Raw genomic sequence first — 19693 nt, forward strand, 5'->3', positions numbered from 1 at the left:
AGATGCCAGCTGGGACTGATTCCTTAACAAGGTCTCCCTCTAGAAAGTCAATCAGACACCCTGTGAGTCCTTCTGGTAGTCTGTGTTTATTCTGTATTATTGAAGTGAGTTCAGGTTCATTACAGCTAAGGGACATGGTGATTAAACTGTGTCTTTAAAGTAACCCATTTCCATTCAGAGACTCATTACTGCAAGATGAGCTATGTAAGAGCTAGAAGCTGATGGTATTACAGCAAAAGTTTAAAAAGAAACCTTGTATCTATAAATAATATATTTATTGTGTCGTTATCTCTGTTGTCTCCCTCTACCTTTTATTTCAAAGTATAAAGCATAAAGTCCCTGATGCACAAAGGCATTTTTAAAGACACCTAACATGTAGGACATATGCATTTTTATGCATGTAATGACTAATGGAATTGTTTAGAAAGAAATATGCCTTGGGGAAATTATCTTATTTAAGAATTAAGTCCTTTTTGTATACACAAAGATCTGCTCCCACAGGCCTCAAATTCAAGCAGAAAATGGAGATATATAGCATGATCACATTTATGTACAATATAAACCCATATACAGAGAAAACTATTGTATGCTCTGTAACAACACAGGAAAACAAATTAACATTAAATCATTTTGTGGTGGTTTCCCAATGGTGGTGGTTGGGACTGGGTAAAAAAATTAAGATGAAAGGTATATTGAAGACTATCATAACAAAATGCCACAGCCTGAATAGTTTTAACAATGGAAATTTGTTTTCTTACAGTACTGAAGGATAGAAGTTCAAGTTCAAGGTCTCAGCAGGTCTGGATTCTTCTGGGGTGGCTCACCTGGGCTTACAGGGGGCCTCCTTTTCACTGTGTCCTCACAAGTTGTCCCTTGGTCTGTGAATTGCATGCAGAAAAATGCATATATTCCAAATGTTTAATGTTTTTAAAAATGCCTTTGTGCATCGGGGAATTTATGTTTTATACTTTGAAATAAGAGGTAAAGAGAGAAAACGGAGATAGTGATATAATAAATATATTATTTATAGATATAGTATTTTTTTTAATTTGACTGTGATACCAACAGCTTCTAGCTATTGGAAATAGATGTCAGAAATAGATGCTCTGTGTGGCAAAGAAAAATTAGCACTGAGACAAAGGATCTTTCAGAAACACAATTTTTACTTCCTGGACTGCAGGAAGGATACTCTTGCTAACCATTGTGCCATGAGAGTACAAAGAACAAAGGAAAACACACAAATTTATCCCTTATGCATTTGGGGTCGTCCTTACTGCTGTGTCTGATCTCCATTGGCTGGAGCCAGACCTCACAATCTAAACTAAAACCCAATATTCGTCATGAACAGAGGAACATAATTATTCTAAACCTCACAAGTTAGGCCCAAAACAGCTGAAAAGATGGAATCTTCATTGAGAAGAAAACCTGCTTCTGGAAATCTGTTCTACATAAGTAATACAAGTTACTTAAATATATAAATAAAATCTTCATCAGATTTTTTTTTTCAGTGAGATAAAATACTGAAAATGAAATACACAGTTTAGAAATTTGTTAAGTAATTTCATTTTCCCAATGTGACAATTGTATTTTAAAATTAAAACTAATGGAACATTCAAAAAAAAAAAAAAGAAATTTGTTGAGTAAATTATGAGATATGTTTAGCATATAATTATATATTTTTTAAAATTTCATCTATGTGTATTATATAGAAATTTGAGGAAAGCTTCTGAGAGGCAAGTTAAAGATAGTATTAAAAGGGTAACATTTTACTTTGTGATCACACTCTTATGTGAAATCTAAAAAAGTCAACCTAATAGAGGCAGAAAGTAAAAGTGGTTGCTGGGGCTGAGGAGTGGAAGCAACTTGAAGATGTTGATCAAAGAGTATAAAGTGTAAGTTATGTAATGTAGTATGTTAAATGTAAGTGTGTAATGTAAATTATGTAGGTTAAGCATAAAATATACATTATGGAGGATAAATAAGTTCTGGATATCTAATGTCCAGCATGGTGATTAATATTAATAAGACTGCATTGTACACTTGAAAATTGCTGACACAGTAGATCTTAAATGTGCTTCACACACACACACAAAACTATATGAGATAATGGATATGTAAATTAGTTTCATCCCTTGGTAATTATTTCACAATATATACGTTTATGAAAACATCATAATGATGAATGTGGTCGCTCACGCCTGTAATCTCAGCACTTTGGGAGCCTGAGGCGGAAGATTGCTTGAGCCCAGGAGTTCAAGACCAGCCTGGTCAACATGGCAAGTCTCCACCTCTACAATAAATAAATAAATAAATAAAACAAAATAAAAAATTGTCATGTTGTACACCTTACATATATATAATTTTTATTTGCCTATTATAACTCAATAAACCTGGAAAAAAAATAAAAGGGTCATATTATATTGGTTTCTGTTAAAAGAGCAACAGCTTACATACAATAAAATGCCAACTAAACATAGTTGACATTTGAATAATGTATTTTAATCATCCCCAAATGTTCCCCAATGTCTCTTTGCAGTAAATTTCTGCATACTATATCTCAGGATACAATTATTATGATTTCTTTTTAATATATCTACACAGTTTTATATATAAGGCAGCATTATACCATATGGGACATTTACTTCTATTTGACACATTCAGATATGTTTAATACACTTCTTAAGGCTATACAATAGAACACAGTATAGTGTGGAATATATTCAACACTTACAAAAAGTGATATGATAAAGAATATAAAGTACTAGTTTTAACACTTCAAAAGATAAGTATATATACTGTTTTTTTTACAAATAACATCACAAATGGTCACATATTCACATGCTTTTAAATATTATTTATACTCAATGTAAGGCTACTATCATTTTTGATACATAAAATTTTTCTAGCTCTGAAACAATGCAAAATTTTTAATCCATTCCAGTAAATTCCATCCCAAAGTTGCCGCTTCCCATTAAGTCATGCAACTACCCCTCTTGTAAGATTTTCTAAAACTTTGCCAGGGGAAAAGACCTCTTTTAAAAAATAATCCCAATTAGTGGGAGAGTAAGTAAATGGCTGACACTGGTAGCAAAACCTTAGTTCATTGGAATTGACATGCTTGAAATTGCTATGATTTCTGTCACCACATATTAGTTTATCTGTTCTAGAACTTCATGTAAAAGGAAAAGTATAGTAGGTTGTGTCTGGTTAATGCTATTGAAATTCATTTGTGCTGCTGCATATAGCAATAGCTCATTCCATTCTATTGTTGAGTAGTATTCTATTTTAGGAATACAGCATAACTTATATTCTTATTTGCTTATGAATAGTTGATATATTTCCATTTTATACTACTTTGAGTACAGTTATCAATAACATGAATGTACATGTTTTTTAGACATGTTTTCATTCCCCTTTGGAAAACATTTAGAAGGTGAACTCTGTGAACATGTGGTAGTAATGCATTTAACCTTATTTATAACCACCAAACTGTTCTCCAAAAAAGTGAAGTACCATTTTACATGGTAATCAGCAAGTATGATAATTTTAGGAGCTAATACTCTTCATCATGTTGACACTCAGTACTTGGTAATGAAATATTTTAAATTTTACTCAAGTGAGTTGATGGAAAATAGTATCCCGCTGTTGCCGTAATTCCATTTCCCTGATAGCTGAGGATGTTGGGCCTCTTTATCATGTGCATATTGACCATTAATACTTACTATGTGGAGTATCTTTTATCCTATTTGTATTTGATTGCCTTTTAGTTATAGCTTGTAGGTTTTATTTTTATGTATCTAAGGTCCTATATAAATTAAGTGGGCTTTTTAGTAGATAATCAACCAAATGTCCATGTGTACATGTGTTTTGTACTCTATTCTGTATCATAAATCTATTTATCTATCTTTATAAAGTGCTTCAGTATTCCCAGTACTGTAGGTTTATAGGCAGGCATTGAGTAGGTATTGTGAGTTCTCTAACATTGTTGTTTTTCAAGATTATTTTGGCTATTCTGAATTTATTCTGTGGCATATAGAAGCAGATCTAAAGCCAGGTATGGGGAACCTTGCTTTTATGCCATGAGACTAGGTCTACAACTGTCCACTCTTTTTTTTTTTTTTTTTGAGAGTTGACTTTATTGAATCTTTCAAGTCTTTTAATGTGATTTTAATCAAATAATTTTTAATTTTGCATTCATGTATCATTGGTTTATATAATATTAATTATATCATAGAATTACAATAAAAATACTAATGGAATATATTGGTTTGAGAACAAACACAAATAAAGCTTAATTAGCAAATAATTGAACTGATGAGAGAGTAGTAATGGTAATATTAGCCTACCACATTGGGGCATCCATCAGTGCATTTTATAGATAAATGAGCAGGTTGTGTTAATCTAGCAATGTGGTTATGTGGAGATCAGTTTGGTGAAGAGACCAGGACATGTTTCTGCTCTTCCCATATTACAGTGCATTTGATCAAAGTAGACATTCCTCTCAAGGCTAAGTGGGTTCCTTAGCCTTGAGAGGAATGTCTACTTTAAGAAGTTAAGATTTCTTTTTTTTTTTTTTGTAATTGTACTTTAAGTTCTGGGGTACATGTGCAGATCTTGCAGGATTGTTGCATAGGTACAAACATGCCATGGTAGTTTGCTGCCTCCATCCCCCGGTCACCTACATCAGGCATTTCTCCCAATGTTATCCCTCCTCAACCTCCCCACTCCCCACTGTCCCTCCCCTAGCCCCCCACCACCCTACAGACCTCAGGGTGTGATATTCTCCTCCCTGTGCCCACATGTTCTCATTGTTCAACACCTGCCTATGAGTGAGAAAATGCAGTGTTTAGTTTTCTGTTCTTGTGTCACTTTGCTGAGAATGCTGGTTTCCAGCTTCATCCATGTTCCTGCAAAGGACATGAGCTCATCCTTTTTTATGGCTGCATGACATTCTATGGTGTATATGTGCCACATTTTCTTTATCCTGTCTATCATTGATGGACATTTGGGTTGGTTTCAGGTCTTTGCTATTGTAAACAGTGTCACAATGAACACATGTATGCATGTGTCTTTATAATAAAATGGTTTATAATCCATTGGGCGTATACCCAGTAATGGGATTTCTGGGTCAAATGTATTTCTATTTCTAGATCCTTGAGGAATTGCCACACTATCTTCCACAATGGTTGAACTAATTTACACTCCCATCAACGGTGTAAAAGTGTTCCTATTTCTCCACATCCTCTCCAGTATCTGTTGTCTCCAGATTTTTTTTTTTTTATTGCATTTTAGGTTTTGGGGTACATGTGAAAAACATGCAAAGTTGTTGCATAGGTGCATTCATGGCAGTGTGATTTGCTGCCTCCCTCCCCCTCACCCATATCTGGCATTTCTCCCCATGCTATCCCTCCCCAACTCCCCCCCCCGCTGTCCCCCCCACTCCCCCGCAACAGACCCCCGTGTATAGTGCTCCCCTCCCTGTGTCCATGTGTTCTCCTTGTTCAACACCCTCCTATGAGTGAGAACATGTGGTGTTTGGTTTTGTGTTCTTGTGTCAGTTTGCTGAGAATGATGGTTTCCAGGTTCATCCATGTCCCTACAAAGGACGCGAACTCCTCATTTTTAATGGCTGCATAATATTCCATGGTGTATATGTGCCACACTTTTCCTGTCCAGTCTATCATCGATGGGCATTTGGGTTGGTTCCAGGTCTTTGCTATTGTAAACTGTGCTGCAATGAACATTCGTGTGCATGTGTCCTTACAGTAGAACGATTTATAATCCTTTGGATATATGCCCAGTAATGGGATTGCTGGGTCAAATGGAATTTCTATTTCTAGGTCCTTGAGGAATCGCCACACTGTTTTCCACAGTGGTTGAACTAATTTACACTCCCACCAACAGTGTAAAAGTGTTCCTATTTCTCCACATCCTCTCCAGCATCTATTTTCTCCAGATTTTTTAATGATTGCCATTCTAACTGGTGTGAGATGGTATCTCAATGTAGTTTTGATTTGCATTTCTCTAATGACCAGTGATGATGAGCATTTTTTCATATGTTTCTTGGCCTCTTGTATGCCTTCTTTTGTAAAGTATCTGTTCATATCCTTCGCCCATTTTTGAATGGGCTTGAAGAGAGCCAAATCAAGAACGAACTGCCATTCACAATTGCTACAAAGAGAATAAAATACCTAGGAATACAACTAACAAGGAACGTAAAGGACCTCTTCAAGGAGAACTACAAACCACTGCTCAACGAAATAAGAGAGGACACAAACAGATGGAGAAACATTCCATGTTCATGGTTAGGAAGAATTAATATCGTGAAAATGGCCATACTGCCCAAAGTAATTTACAGATTCAACGCTATCCCCATCAAGCTACCAATGACCTTCTTCACAGAACTGGAAAAAACCACCTTAAACTTCATATGGAACCAAAAGAGAGCTCGTATAGCCAAGTCAATTCTAAGCAAAAAGAACAAAGCAGGAGGCATCACACTACCGGACTTCAAACTCTACTACAAGGCTACGGTAATCAAAACAGCATGGTACTGGTACCAAAACAGAGATATAGACCAATGGAACAGAACAGAGGCGTCGGAGGCGACACAACATATCTACAACCACCCGATCTTTGACAAACCTGATAAAAACAAGCAATGGGGAAAGGATTCCCTGTTCAATAAGTGGTGTTGGGAAAACTGGCTAACCATATGCAGAAAGCAGAAACTCGACCCCTTCCTGACACCTTACACTAAAATTGACTCCAGATGGATTAAAGACTTAAACATAAGGCCTAACACCATAAAAACACTAGAAGGAAACCTAGGCAAAACCATTCAGGACATAGGCGTAGGCAAGGACTTTATGACCAAAACACCAAAAGCATTGGCAACAAAAGCCAAAATAGACAAATGGGACCTAATCAAACTCCACAGCTTCTGCACAGCAAAAGAAACAGTCAATAGAGTGAATCGGCAACCAACAGAATGGGAAAAAAATTTTGCAGCCTACCCATCTGACAAAGGGCTGATATCCAGAATTTACAACGAGCTAAAAACGATTTACAAGAAAAAAACAAACAAGCCCATTCAAAAATGGGCGAAGGATATGAACAGATACTTTACAAAAGAAGACATACAAGAGGCCAACAAACATATGAAAAAATGCTCATCATCACTGGTCATTAGAGAAATGCAAATCAAAACTACATTGAGATACCATCTCACGCCAGTTAGAATGGCGATCATTAAAAAATCTGGAGAAAATAGATGCTGGAGAGGATGTGGAGAAATAGGAACACTTTTACACTGTTGGTGGGAGTGTAAATTAGTTCAACCACTGTGGAAAACAGTGTGGCGATTCCTCAAGGACCTAGAAATAGAAATTCCATTTGACCCAGCAATCCCATTACTGGGCATATATCCAAAGGATTATAAATCGTTCTACTATAAGGACACATGCACACGAATGTTCATTGCAGCACAGTTTACAATAGCAAAGACCTGGAACCAGCCCAAATGCCCATCGATGATAGACTGGACAGGAAAAATGTGGCACATATACACCATGGAATATTATGCAGCCATTAAAAATGAGGAGTTCACGTCCTTTGTAGGGACATGGATGAACCTGGAAACCATCATTCTCAGCAAACTGACACAAGAACACAAAACCAAACACCACATGTTCTCACTCATAGGAGGGTGTTGAACAAGGAGAACACATGGACACAGGGAGGGGAGCACTATACACGGGGGTCTGTTGCGGGGGAGTGGGGGGAACAGCGGGGGGGGGAGTTGGGGAGGGATAGCATGGGGAGAAATGCCAGATATGGGTGAGGGGGAGGGAGGCAGCAAATCACACTGCCATGAATGCACCTATGCAACAACTTTGCATGTTTTTCACATGTACCCCAAAACCTAAAATGCAATAAAAAAAAAATAAAAATAAAAAAATAAATAAATATCTTTTCCTGTTTGATCACTAGAAGTAGCCCAACAGCAGCAGAACTTTTGCCCACCACAAACATTTTTGTTACTCCCTAAGCCCAGATTTTAATCATAAATACTGCTGACCACAGAAGGAACTAGGGCTTATTGGAGGAAGTTAATATAAACTTTGGAAACAGAAAAAAGATCCAACATAAATTTAGTGGTTCCAGAAAGCAATAATGCTGTCAAAATTGAACGATTCTTAAAGGACCAAGAAGACAGTTTATAGAGGCTCCTTTTTGCAGTGTTGAAATAATTTACCTTCACATTCCCCCTGAAAACTGGCTCAAGACAAGGAAGACCTCTTTCACCATTTCTATTCTACATAGTATTGGAAGTCCTAGCCAGAGCAATCAAGCAAGAGAAAGAAATAAAGTTCATCCAAATAAGAAGAGAGAATGTTAAACTATCTCTGTTTGCAAACAACATGACTCTTTATCTAGAAACCCATAGTCTCGAACAAAAAGCTTCTTCACCTGATAAATGACTTCAGCAAAGTTGCAGGCTACAAAATCAATGTACAAAAATCACCAGCATTCCTACACACCAACAACAGCCAAACTGAGGCCAAATCAGAAAGGCAATCCCATTCACGATTGCCACAAAAAGAATAAAATACCTAGGAATACAGCTAACCAGGGAGGTTGAGAATTAAATGCTGCTCAAAGAAATCAAAGAAGACACAAACAAATGGCAAAAGTCCCCTGCTCATAGATACAAATAATTCATATTATTAAAATGACTGTACTGCCCAAAGCAATTTATAGATTCAACGTTATTCCTATCAAACTACCAATGACATTCTTCACAGAACTAGAAAAAAACTATTTTTAAATTCATATGGAACTGAAAAAGAGCATGAATAGCCAAGGTAATTCTACACAAAAGGAACAAAGCTGGAGGCATCATGTTATCTGACTTTAAACTATACTACAAGGCTACAGTAACCAAAACAGCATGGTACTGGTACAAAAATAGGTAGATCATTGGAACAAAACAGAGAGCCCACAAATAAGGCCACACATCTATGAGCATCTGATCTTCAACAAAGTTGACAAAAACAAGCAATGGGGAAAAAATTCCATATTCAGTAAATGGTGCTGGGATAACTGGCTAGCCACATGCAGAAGACTGAACCTGAATCCCTTCATTTCCCCATACACAAAAATCAACTCAAAATGGATTAAAGACTTAAATGTAAAACATAAAACTATAAAAACCCTGGAAGACAACCTAGGCAATACAATCCTGGACATAGGAACTGGCAAAGATTTCATGACAAAGACAACAAAATCAATCAAAACAAAAGCAAGAATTGACAAGTGGGATCTAATTAAACTAAAGATCTCCTGCACAGCAAATGAAACTGTCAACAGAGTAAACAGACAGCCTACAGAATGGGAGAAAAATTTTGCAAACTATGCATCTGACAAAGGTCTAATATCCATCATCTATAAGGATCTTAAACAAATTTACAAAAGAAGAACAAACAACCCCACTAAAAAGTGAACAAAGAACATGACCAGACACTTCTCAAAAGAAATACAGCCAAGAAGCATATGAAAAAAACTCAGTATCCCTGATCATTAGAGAAATGCACATCAAAACCACAAGGATATACCATCTCACACTAGTCAAAATGGCTATTATCAGAAAGTCAAAAAATAATAGATGCTGGCAAGACTGAGAAGAAAACACTTATACATTGTTGGTTTTTGTTGGTAATGTTCCACATTTCACATGTACACGAATGTTTACTGCAGCAGTATTCACAATAACAAACATGGAATCAACCTAAATGCCCATTAATAACAGATTAGATAAAGAAAATGTGGTACATATACACCACAGAATACTATGTACCCATAAAAAAAAAAGAACAAGATCATGTCTTTTGCAGGAATGTAGATGGAGCCAAGGGCTGTTAGCCTTAGCAAGCTTCTACAGGAACAGAAAACCAAATACCACACTTTCTCACTTATAAGTGGGAGCTAAATGATAACAACTTACGAACACAAAGAAGGAAACAACAGACATTGGGGTCTACTTGAGGGTGGGGGTGGAGGGAGGGAGAGGAGCAGAAAAGATAACTAGTTATTAGGTACTGGGTTTAATTCCAGGGTGATGAAATAATATGTTCAACAAACCGTTATGACACATGTTTACCTATGTAACAAACCTTCACATGTACCCCCAAACCTAAAAGGTAAAAAATAAATATATAAATAATTAATTTAAAATGAATAAATTAAAAAAGAAAGAACTTGTTTCAAGGAGAAGCATAAGGAGGGAAGGGATGGAAAGAATAAAGAGAAAGAATGGTTAATTGAAAAAGATGAGTACGTGAAATTCCAGTAACTCATAATAACATTCAAAAGAGAAAGTTAATGCAAAGTATGCAAAAAGGGGAGTTACAAATACCAAAATTAAAGGTGAATGATTAATTTTTGTTGATTTAAAACAAATAGAAGATTTTTTTTCTTTGAACTTTTATTTTCTTAACCATGCAAGGAGACTGCTTATTTCTAAAGTTTTGCAATAAACATAGTGAATAGGCTCCAGGAAGATGTTCTAGTCTCCCTTATCCTTGTCCTCATATAAGTTGATGACTACTTTCCCATAATCCTTCTCCAGGGCACCCATATCCTACGGGGCATCAGAGAACTCTCCCTCCTCCATGCCCTCGTCCATATACCAGTACACAAACGCCCTCCTGGCATACACAGTTCGAACTTGTGGCCCAGGCAGTCTCAGGCCTCAGCAATAGTGGTCGTGTTGCTCAGCATGCACACGGTATGCTGCACCTTGGCCAGGTCACCACCAGGCACCACAGTGGGCTGCTGGTAGTTGACACTAACCTTGAAGCCCCTGGAGAACATTTGGTCTTGATGGTGGCAATGGCAGTGTGAACATCCTCGGGCATCACATCTCCATGGTACAGCAGGCAGCAGCCCATGTACTTGCCATGCTGGGGGTCACACTTCACCATCTGGTTGGTAAGCTCGAAGCAGGCGTTTGGTGATCTTGGCCACCGACAGCTGTTCGTGGCATAGCTTCTCTACAGAAATGATGAGTGAATAGGTAGCCAGGGAAGTGGATGCAAGGGTAGGGTGCGAGGTTTGTCTGGAACTTCATCAGGTTCACGTTGAGAGACCCATCGAAGTGCAGAGAAGATGTGATGGAAGAGATGATTTGGCCAATGAGGCAGTTGAAATTGGTTAAGGTTAGGCGCTCCATGCCCAGGTTGCAGCGGTAGATGTCACAGATGGCTTCATTGTCCACCAGGAAGGCACAGACTGAGTGCTCCAGGGTGGTGTGGGTGGTCAGGATGAAATTGTAGGGCTGTCTACATTGTAGACAGCTGGGGGCGCTGAGTAGATAGAGAATTCCAGCTTGGATTTCTTGCCATAGTCAACAAAGAGCCACTCCATGCGGAGTGAGTTGAAGCCAGAGCTGGTGTCCCCAACAAAGCTGTGGAACACCAGGAAGCCTTGAAGTTCTGTGCAGTGGTCAGAAGCTTACAGATCTGCTCCAGCACTGGGTCAATATTCCCCTGGCCAATGGTATGGTGACCACAGGCATAGCTGTTGGCAGCATCCTCTCTCCCAGTAATGAGCTGCTCTGGATGGAAGAGCTGTCAGTTTGGGGCATCAGATCTCATCAATGACCACAAGCTCCAGATCCACAAAAACCTGGCAGGGACACATGTGTTCTAGCACCAGTTTCAAAGAAGAAGGTGGTGAAGAAGTCACCCTCTCCACCCATGACCTTGTCACTGGGCATCTGTCCATCAAGCTGTCCATGTTTCAGGCAGTAGAGTTCCCAGCCAGGCACTGCCCATCTAGACACCTGCCTGCCACACATGGACTGAGATGCATTCACACATGGTGAGTCCAGGCAGTGTATCTAACATAGAGTCATAGTGACAGGTGTCAGTGAAAACTGAATTTTTAAGTTCAAGGAGTATATGTGCAGGTTTGTTACATGAGTAAATTGCGTATTGCAGGGGTTTGGTGTACACACAATTTTGTCACCCAGGTAATCAGCATAAAACCCCATAAATAGTTTTTTAATTCTCATCTTCCACCCACTCTCCATCTTCAAATAGGCCCCAGAATTGATGATTCCCTTCTTTGTGTCCATATGTACTCAGTGTGTAGCTCCCACTTATAAGTGAGAACATACAGTATTTCGTTTTCCATTCCTGTGTTAATTTGCTTAGGACAATGCCCTACAGCCCCATCCATGTTGCTACAAAAACATGATTTCATTCTTTTTTATGGCTGCATAGTATTCCATGGTGTGTATGTACCACATTTTCTTTATCTAGTCTACCACTGATGGCATCTAGGTTGATTCCACATCTTTGCTACTGTGAACAGTGCTGTGATAAACATGCACAAGCATGTGTCTTTATGATAAAAAGACTTATATTCCTGTGGGTGTATATCCAGTAATGGGATTACAGGGCCAAATGGTAGCATCTTTTAAGCTCTTTGAGAAATCTCCAGATTGCTTTCTACAGTGGCGAAACTGACTTACATTCCCACCAGCAGTGTATAAGTAGTCCCTTTTCTCTTCAACCTCACCAACATCTGTTATTGTCTGACTTTTTAATAATAACCATTCTGACTGGTGTGAAATGGCCTCTTATCATGGTTTTGATTTACATTTCCCTGATGATTAGTAATATGGAGCATTTTTTCATATTTTTTGGTCATCTATGTCTTCTTTTGAGAAGCATCTATTCATGTCCTTCGCCCATTTTTAAATGGGGAGTTTTTTGTTTTCTGCTTGTTAATTTGTTTAAGTTCCTTATAGATTTTGGATGTTAGACCTCTGTCAGATGCGTGGTTTACAAACATTTTCTCCCATTCTGTAGGCTATCTGTTTACTCTCTTGATAATGTCTTCTGTGCAGAAGTTCTTTTGTTTAATTAGATCACACTTGTCAATTTTTGGTTTTGTTGCAGTTTTGGAGTTTTCATTATGAAGTCTTTGCCAGAGCCAATGTACAGAATTGTATTCCTAGGTTCTCTTCTAGGTGGTTTTTATAGTTTGAGGTTCTATGCTTATGTTTTAATTTATCCTGAGTTGATTTTTGTATATGATGAAAGGTAGGGGTCCAGTTTCAATCTTCTGCATATGGCAAACCAGTTATCCCAGCACCATTTATTGACTAGGGAGCCCTTTCCTCTTTGCTTGTTTTTGTTGACTTTGTCAAAGATAGGTGGTTGGAGGTGCATGGCTTTATTTCTGGGTTCTTGCCCTGTTCCATTGGTCTTTGTATCTGTTTTTGTACCAGTACTATGCTTTTTTGGTTACTGTAGCCTTGTAGTATAGTTTGAAGTTGGGTAGTGTGATGCCTCCAGCTTTGTTCTTTTTGCTTAGGATTGCTCTGGCTATTCAAGCTCTTTTTTTATTCCAAATGAATTTCAGAATAATTTTTTCTAATTCTGTGAAAAAATGTCATTGGCAGTTTGATAGTAATAGCATTGGGTCTGTAAACTGCTTTGAACAGGATGGTCACTTTAACAATATTGATTCTTCCTAGCCATGAGCATGGAATAGTTTTCCCATTTTGTTTGTGTCATCTCTGATTTCTTTGAGCAGTGTTTTGTAATTCTGGTTGTAGAGATGTTTCACCTCCCTGGTTAGCTATATTCCTAGGTTTTTTGTTTGTTTGTTTGTTTGAGACAAGAGTTTGGCTCTTGTTGCCCAGGCTGGAGTGCAGTGGCATGATCTCAGTTCACTGCAACCTCTGCCTCCCAGGTTCAAGTGATTCTCCTGCCTCAGCCTCATGGAAAAGGTGGTATTACAGACGCCCACCACTACAGCAGGCTGATTTTTTGTATTTTTAGTAGAGACAGGGTCCCAAAGTGCTGGGATTACACACGTGAACCACCACACCTGGCCAGCATTTTATTTATTTTTTTAAAATGGTTTTTTTTTTAAAATGAGATCTATTATAAATGAGATTGTGTTCTTGATTTGGCTCTCAGCTTGGCTATTGTTGTATAAAAGTGCTACTGATTTTTGTTCACTGATGTTTGTATCCTGAAACTTTGCTGAAGTTGTTTATTAGATCTAGGAGCCTTTGGGCAGAGACTATGGGGTCTTCTAGGTATACAATCATATCATCTGTGAAGAGAGATCATTTGACTTCTTCTCTTCCTATGTGGATGCCCTTTATTTCTTTCTCTTGCTTGATTGCCCTGGCCAGGAATTCTATACCATGTTGAATAAGAGTGATGAGAGTGGGCATCCTTGTCTTATTCCTCTTGTGGTTCTCAAGAGGAATGCTTCCAACTTTTGTCCATTCTGTATGATATTGGCTGTGGGCTTTTCAATGGTGGCTCTTATTATTTTGAGGGGTGTTCCTTTGATGCTTAGTTTTTTTGGATTTTCAATATGAAGCGATGTTGAATTATATCAAAGGCCTCTTCTGCATCTATTGAGATAATCATGCAGTTTTTGGTTTTACTTTTGTTTATATGATGAGTCACGTTTATTGATTTGCATACGTTGAAGCAACCTTGCATTCCAGGAATAAAGTCTAGTTAATCATGATGGATTAGCTTTTCGATGTGTTGCTGGATTTGGTTTGTTAGTGTTTTGCTAATAATTTTTGCATCTATGTTCATCAGGGATATTGGCCTGAAATTTTCTTTTTTTATGTGTCTCTGTCAGATTTTGGTATCAGAATGATGCTGACCTCATAGAATGAGTTAAAAACATGTCCTTTCTCCTTGATTTTTTTGGAATAGTTTCAGTAGGAATGGTACCAGTTCTACTTTATCCCTCTGGTAGAAGTCAGCTGTGAATTCATCTGATTAGGGCTTTTGTCTGGGTGGTAGGGATTTTTGTTATTGATTCCATTTCAGAACTTGTTACTGGTCTGCTCAAGGTTTTCATTTCTTCCTGGTTCAATTTGGAGAGGTTGCATGATTTCAGGCATTTATCCATTTCTTCTAGGTTTTCTAATCATATGCACTGAGGTGTTTACAATAGTCTCTGAGGGTGTTTGTATTTCTCTGGGGCCAGTGGTAATGCTCCTTTGCCATTTCTGATTCTGTTTTTGGGGATTTTCTCTTTTTTATTAGTCTGGCTAGTCTATCAATCTTATTTATTTTTTCAAAAAACCAATTTTTGGTTTCAGTTATCTTATGTGTGGTTTTTCTCATCTCCATTTCATTCACTTCCACTCTGATTTTGGTTATTTTTTTCTTAAATAGAAAAATATTTATATACCTGGACTTTTTGTTTCTCCTAGTAAATATATGTCTGTCTGTAAGTAATTAATATGCAATGAATTCCATTTATGTATGTAAAAAAGGGTATAAGCCAAATAGCCTGGAAAGAGTAGGAGATATACGAAAACAGGAGGGACTAATCAGCATCAGTTGTAAATCAAGTAATTCAAACAGCGAACCAGCACAGGTGGTCAAACAAAATGGCCAAGCGCAAGGGGCAGGTGTCAACAGTACATGGCAAAGTGATTCATCAGTTAAGCAAAACAAGAATAGAACTGACTACTCAGACTTCATCACGCATCTCCTAGTAGATGAAACTTCCAGATAGCACTACTAAATATAATAAGATGTTGGTGGGGGAGACCCCATAAGTGCCGAGGCAGGAGTCAGAAGCCTCAGCCTATTCCCATATAAACAATGAAGAAGACTGGGCACGGTGGCTCACGCCTGTAATTCCAGCACTTTGGGAGGCCAAGGCGGGTGGATCACGAGGTCAAGAGATCGAGACCATCCTGGTCAACATGGTGAAACCCCGTCTCTACTAAAAATACAAAAAAAAAAAAAAATTAGCTGGGCATGGTGGCACGTGCCTGTAATCCCAGCTACTCAGGAGGCTGAGGCAGGAGAATTGCCTGAACCCAGGAGGCGGAGGTTGCGGTGAGCCGAGATTGTGCCATTGCACTCCAGCCTGGGTAACAAGAGTGAAACTCCGTCTCAAAAAAAAAAAAAAAAAAAAAAAAAAATTAAGAAGAAAATAACTAGACATATAACTATAGTAGTTATTCATAGGTGACCTTAGTTATTCATATGTGATCTTAGTTATTCATAGGTGATCTTAGTTCTTTTACTAATGCCTTTCAGCTTTCGTGTGAACCTGCGGTGACATTGTGAAAGGAATGACCCTAAGGCAAAACACTTTAAGCCCTCTGTCACGCCCAGGTAAGGCCAAGATGTCTCCTTCCGCAGGGGAGTTAGGAGAAATCTCCACTCCTCCAAGCTCTTGTGGTAGGCCTGACAGCTGTCAGGGAAGCCCACAGACAGCTGGGGGCTTAATTGTCTCTATGTGGTGCTGTGCTTCAGTGGTCACGTTCCATGTCCACTCTCATGTTCTACTTCTGCACCTGGTTCCTTTTTTCTTAGAAAAGATAATCAGTAAAAGTAATATAAATCTTAATGTCTTTTTTCTTTCTTGACAAGTATGGAAAAGCGCTGACCCATTATGCTCCTTACCTCATCTCAGCTACTAGAAAGTCTTGGCCCCCTACCTAAATGACACATAATATACTTGACCCTATCACTGACCACCAATGCCACGCCCTGCCTGCCCTGCCCCCAGCTTTGTACTCAATAAAAGTCAGAGTGTGCAGACACTCAGGGCCACTGCCGGACTCCGCGCTTTGGTGGGCAGTGGACCCCTGGGCCCAAACTCTCTTTTCTCCATCTCTGTGTCTTGTGTCTTTTATTTGCACAATTTCTCGTCTCTACACCAGCAGAGAGGGGCTCAAAGGACCCTGTAGGGCTGGACCCTACAAAGATGCTAATAAGGCAAACAAAAGTTTTTAATAAATGCTAACAGACCAGTTTTGCATAATCATAATGATAGGACACTAGCTATAGGGGATTCTAAACTTCTATAGGGGATTTTATAGCCTGGGCCAGGCTATAAAATCCAAAAATCTAGTTGATGTAACAAGTTAACAAACAAGGAAGCAAAGCCTAATGACCAGTGGCTTGGGTCTGAATCCCCTTGGAAATCCCCTTCCCTAACAAAAGCCAAGATTATTTAACTCAGATTATTTCACCTCAGCTGGTTTAAGGATTTGTGGCAGAAACTGCCAGTTAATTTCCAATATCCATTTTCCCATTCTTCTATAATAGATATTTGGCCACTGAGAAAGAAGGCTACATCTCACAGCCTTTCTTATAGGAAAGTGTAGCCATATGACCCCTCAGCAAGTAGTGTTTTCTGGACAATGGGATGTGAGCAGAAGTAATGTGCACCACCTCCCTCCTCCTCCCCTTTTCAACCCAGGCAGCCTGCCTTTAGGGGGGTAGGAAGGAGTGTCAGGGGTACTAAGTTCTTAACCATAGTGCTTTATGTGTTATATGGCCATTTGATCCAGTTTGCTCTTCTGTCATCCCTAGGTGATTGCCCTCACGTCATCATGGTTCAAAATAATCGCTGCCCACGCTCCAAAATGATTCCTGGAAGGGAATAGATGCCAAGGCAGTCAATGGCTTCAGATCCCAAACTCTGAACACTATATTCTACTGTCCTCTAGTGGAATGTTCCGGTACTTGACACAATCATTGCATAATCACACTGGCAAGAATGAAAGCTGTATGTGAAAAGGGCCACCAAGGCATGGATTGGTGTGCGACAAGAACAATATTGGGCACGCAAAAGGGTATCTGCAGAGCCTAGAAGAGAATTCCTAATCATTCCCTCCACCACCTGGCTCAGGACTCCTGCCAATTCTTTGGTGAAAAGAACTGAAAGTCAGTATCAGAACTGAATACAGAAAACCCATGGTTGCTTGCCTAAATTTCTGTCTCTGCCATTTGCATTGTAAACGTATTGACTGAACACCCACAAAGTGCCAGGCACAGCTCTGTCTCTATGATCGAGACAAACAAGGTCCCTGCTCTCAAAGGTGTGCGTTCTATGGGGAGAGGAGGGTAAGGATGTGCAAAGGAAAAGACAATAACAAGAAATGAACCAACATGAGGTCAGGCGCGGTGACTCACACCTGTAATCCCAGCACTTTGAGAGGCAGAGGTGGGCGGATCACTTGAGGCCAGGAGTTTGAGACCAGCCTGGCCAACATGGCAAAACCCCATCTCTATTAAAAATACAAAAATTAGCCAGGCGTGGTGGCCTGTGCCTGTAATCCCAGCTACGGCAAGAGGCTGAGGCAGGAGAATCATTTGAACTCAGGAGGTGAAAGCTGCAGTGAGCCGAGATTGTGCCACTGCATTCCAGCCTGGGTGACAGAGTGAGACTCTGTCAAAAAAAAAAAAAAAAAATCAACACGAGTGGTATCAGATAAAGTTAAACAGGGAGCCAGATTGTGGAGACTGTTAAATGCATTGGAGAGTTTTAACATAGAGATAACATGCTTAGATTCAGGTTTCTAAAACACCACTGGCTTCTAGGTGGAAGACGGATTGTGGAAGACAGGGATGGAGGAGGGAGACCAGAGGAGCAGCAATGGTAGCTTGAATTAGAAAGGAAGCAGCAGAGAATGAGGCATGAAAAGACTGGTTTCCATTGTGGAAGTAAAGCCAATAGGCCTTAGTCTGTTCAGGCTGCTATCATAAAAATGCCATATACAGGGTGGCCAATACAAATCAGAAATTGATTTCGCACAGTTCTGGAAGCTGAAAATCTGAGATAGGTGCCTGCTTGGTCCAGCTCTGTTGTACAAGCCTTTTTCCAGGTTGAAGACTGCTATCTTCTCATTGTCTCCTCACATGGCAGCCAGAGGCTGGAGGGCTCTCTGTGGGTCTAGCTCAAGGGCAGTAATCCTATTCATGAGGCCTCTACTCTGAAGATCTAATTACCTTCCAAAGGCCCCACCTTCTAATACTGTGCTATTGGGGGTTAGGATTTCAACATAAGAATTTGTAGGGGACGCAAACATTCAGTCCATTTCAGGGGAGTTGAGGAAAAGGAAAAAATCCAGGATTTGTATGTAGTTCTTATTTCAGACCAGGAGTTCCATCATTCTCAATATATCCCCTTTTTTTGCTTCACAAAATCCCAATTTAAGGAACTGTCTAGGTGACTGGTCTGGATGGATCCCACCTAATACTGAAATGATTCTTGATTAAAAAACTATTGGTTTTGCCCATTCCTGAATCAAGAATCACTTCAAGAGGTAAGAAGCCCTCTTCTAGGGATGGCCTATAGCAGCTGTGCAAGCTGCTCATTGAGCTTATGCGGTCCCTATCCTGGAGCAGAGTGAAATAAGCCAGCTCCCAGTCGCCCAGCATCCTCCAGGCATGCAGGGTCTGTCAGTCATCATCCCAAAAGCCCACTACCCAAGAGGCTTTAGAGACACCTTGGAATAAGTCCCTCTACAGGAGTCCTAAGGACATCCCCTCTTCCCAGCCCCAGTCAACAGCTCAGTATTTTGTCATAGGAACACTTGCTAAAGGAAAAACCTTTTCAGTCTCCAGGTCTTTAACCCACACCTGAGGGCAAAGAAGGGTGCAGGTGAAATAGCTGACCCAGTTTTAGCCACAGGAGGTAAATATCAATTTAACCAATACCTCCTGTAGCTAAAACTGGGATAGTGTTTAACTCATCAGGCAAACCCTAGAGGCAAAAGTTTTTAAAAACATAAAAGCTGGCCAGGCGCAGTGGCTCACCACACTTGTAATCCCAGCACTTTAGGAGGCCGAGGCGAGTGGATCACGAGGTCAAGAGATTGAGACCATCC

At 39.4% G+C, this 19693-nt stretch overlaps 1 pseudogene; it reads right to left on the reverse strand.

Moving 5' to 3' along the window:
- Positions 1 to 10567: 10567 nt before the first annotated feature.
- On the reverse strand, positions 10568 to 11882 carry LOC105718572 (tubulin alpha-4A chain-like; annotated as a pseudogene).
- Positions 11883 to 19693: the final 7811 nt, after the last annotated feature.

Source organism: Aotus nancymaae, unplaced genomic scaffold (genome assembly GCF_030222135.1).
Source record: "Aotus nancymaae isolate 86718 unplaced genomic scaffold, 86718_ANA_hifiasm-v0.15.2.pri h1tg000059l, whole genome shotgun sequence".
Lineage (NCBI taxonomy): Eukaryota > Metazoa > Chordata > Mammalia > Primates > Aotidae > Aotus > Aotus nancymaae.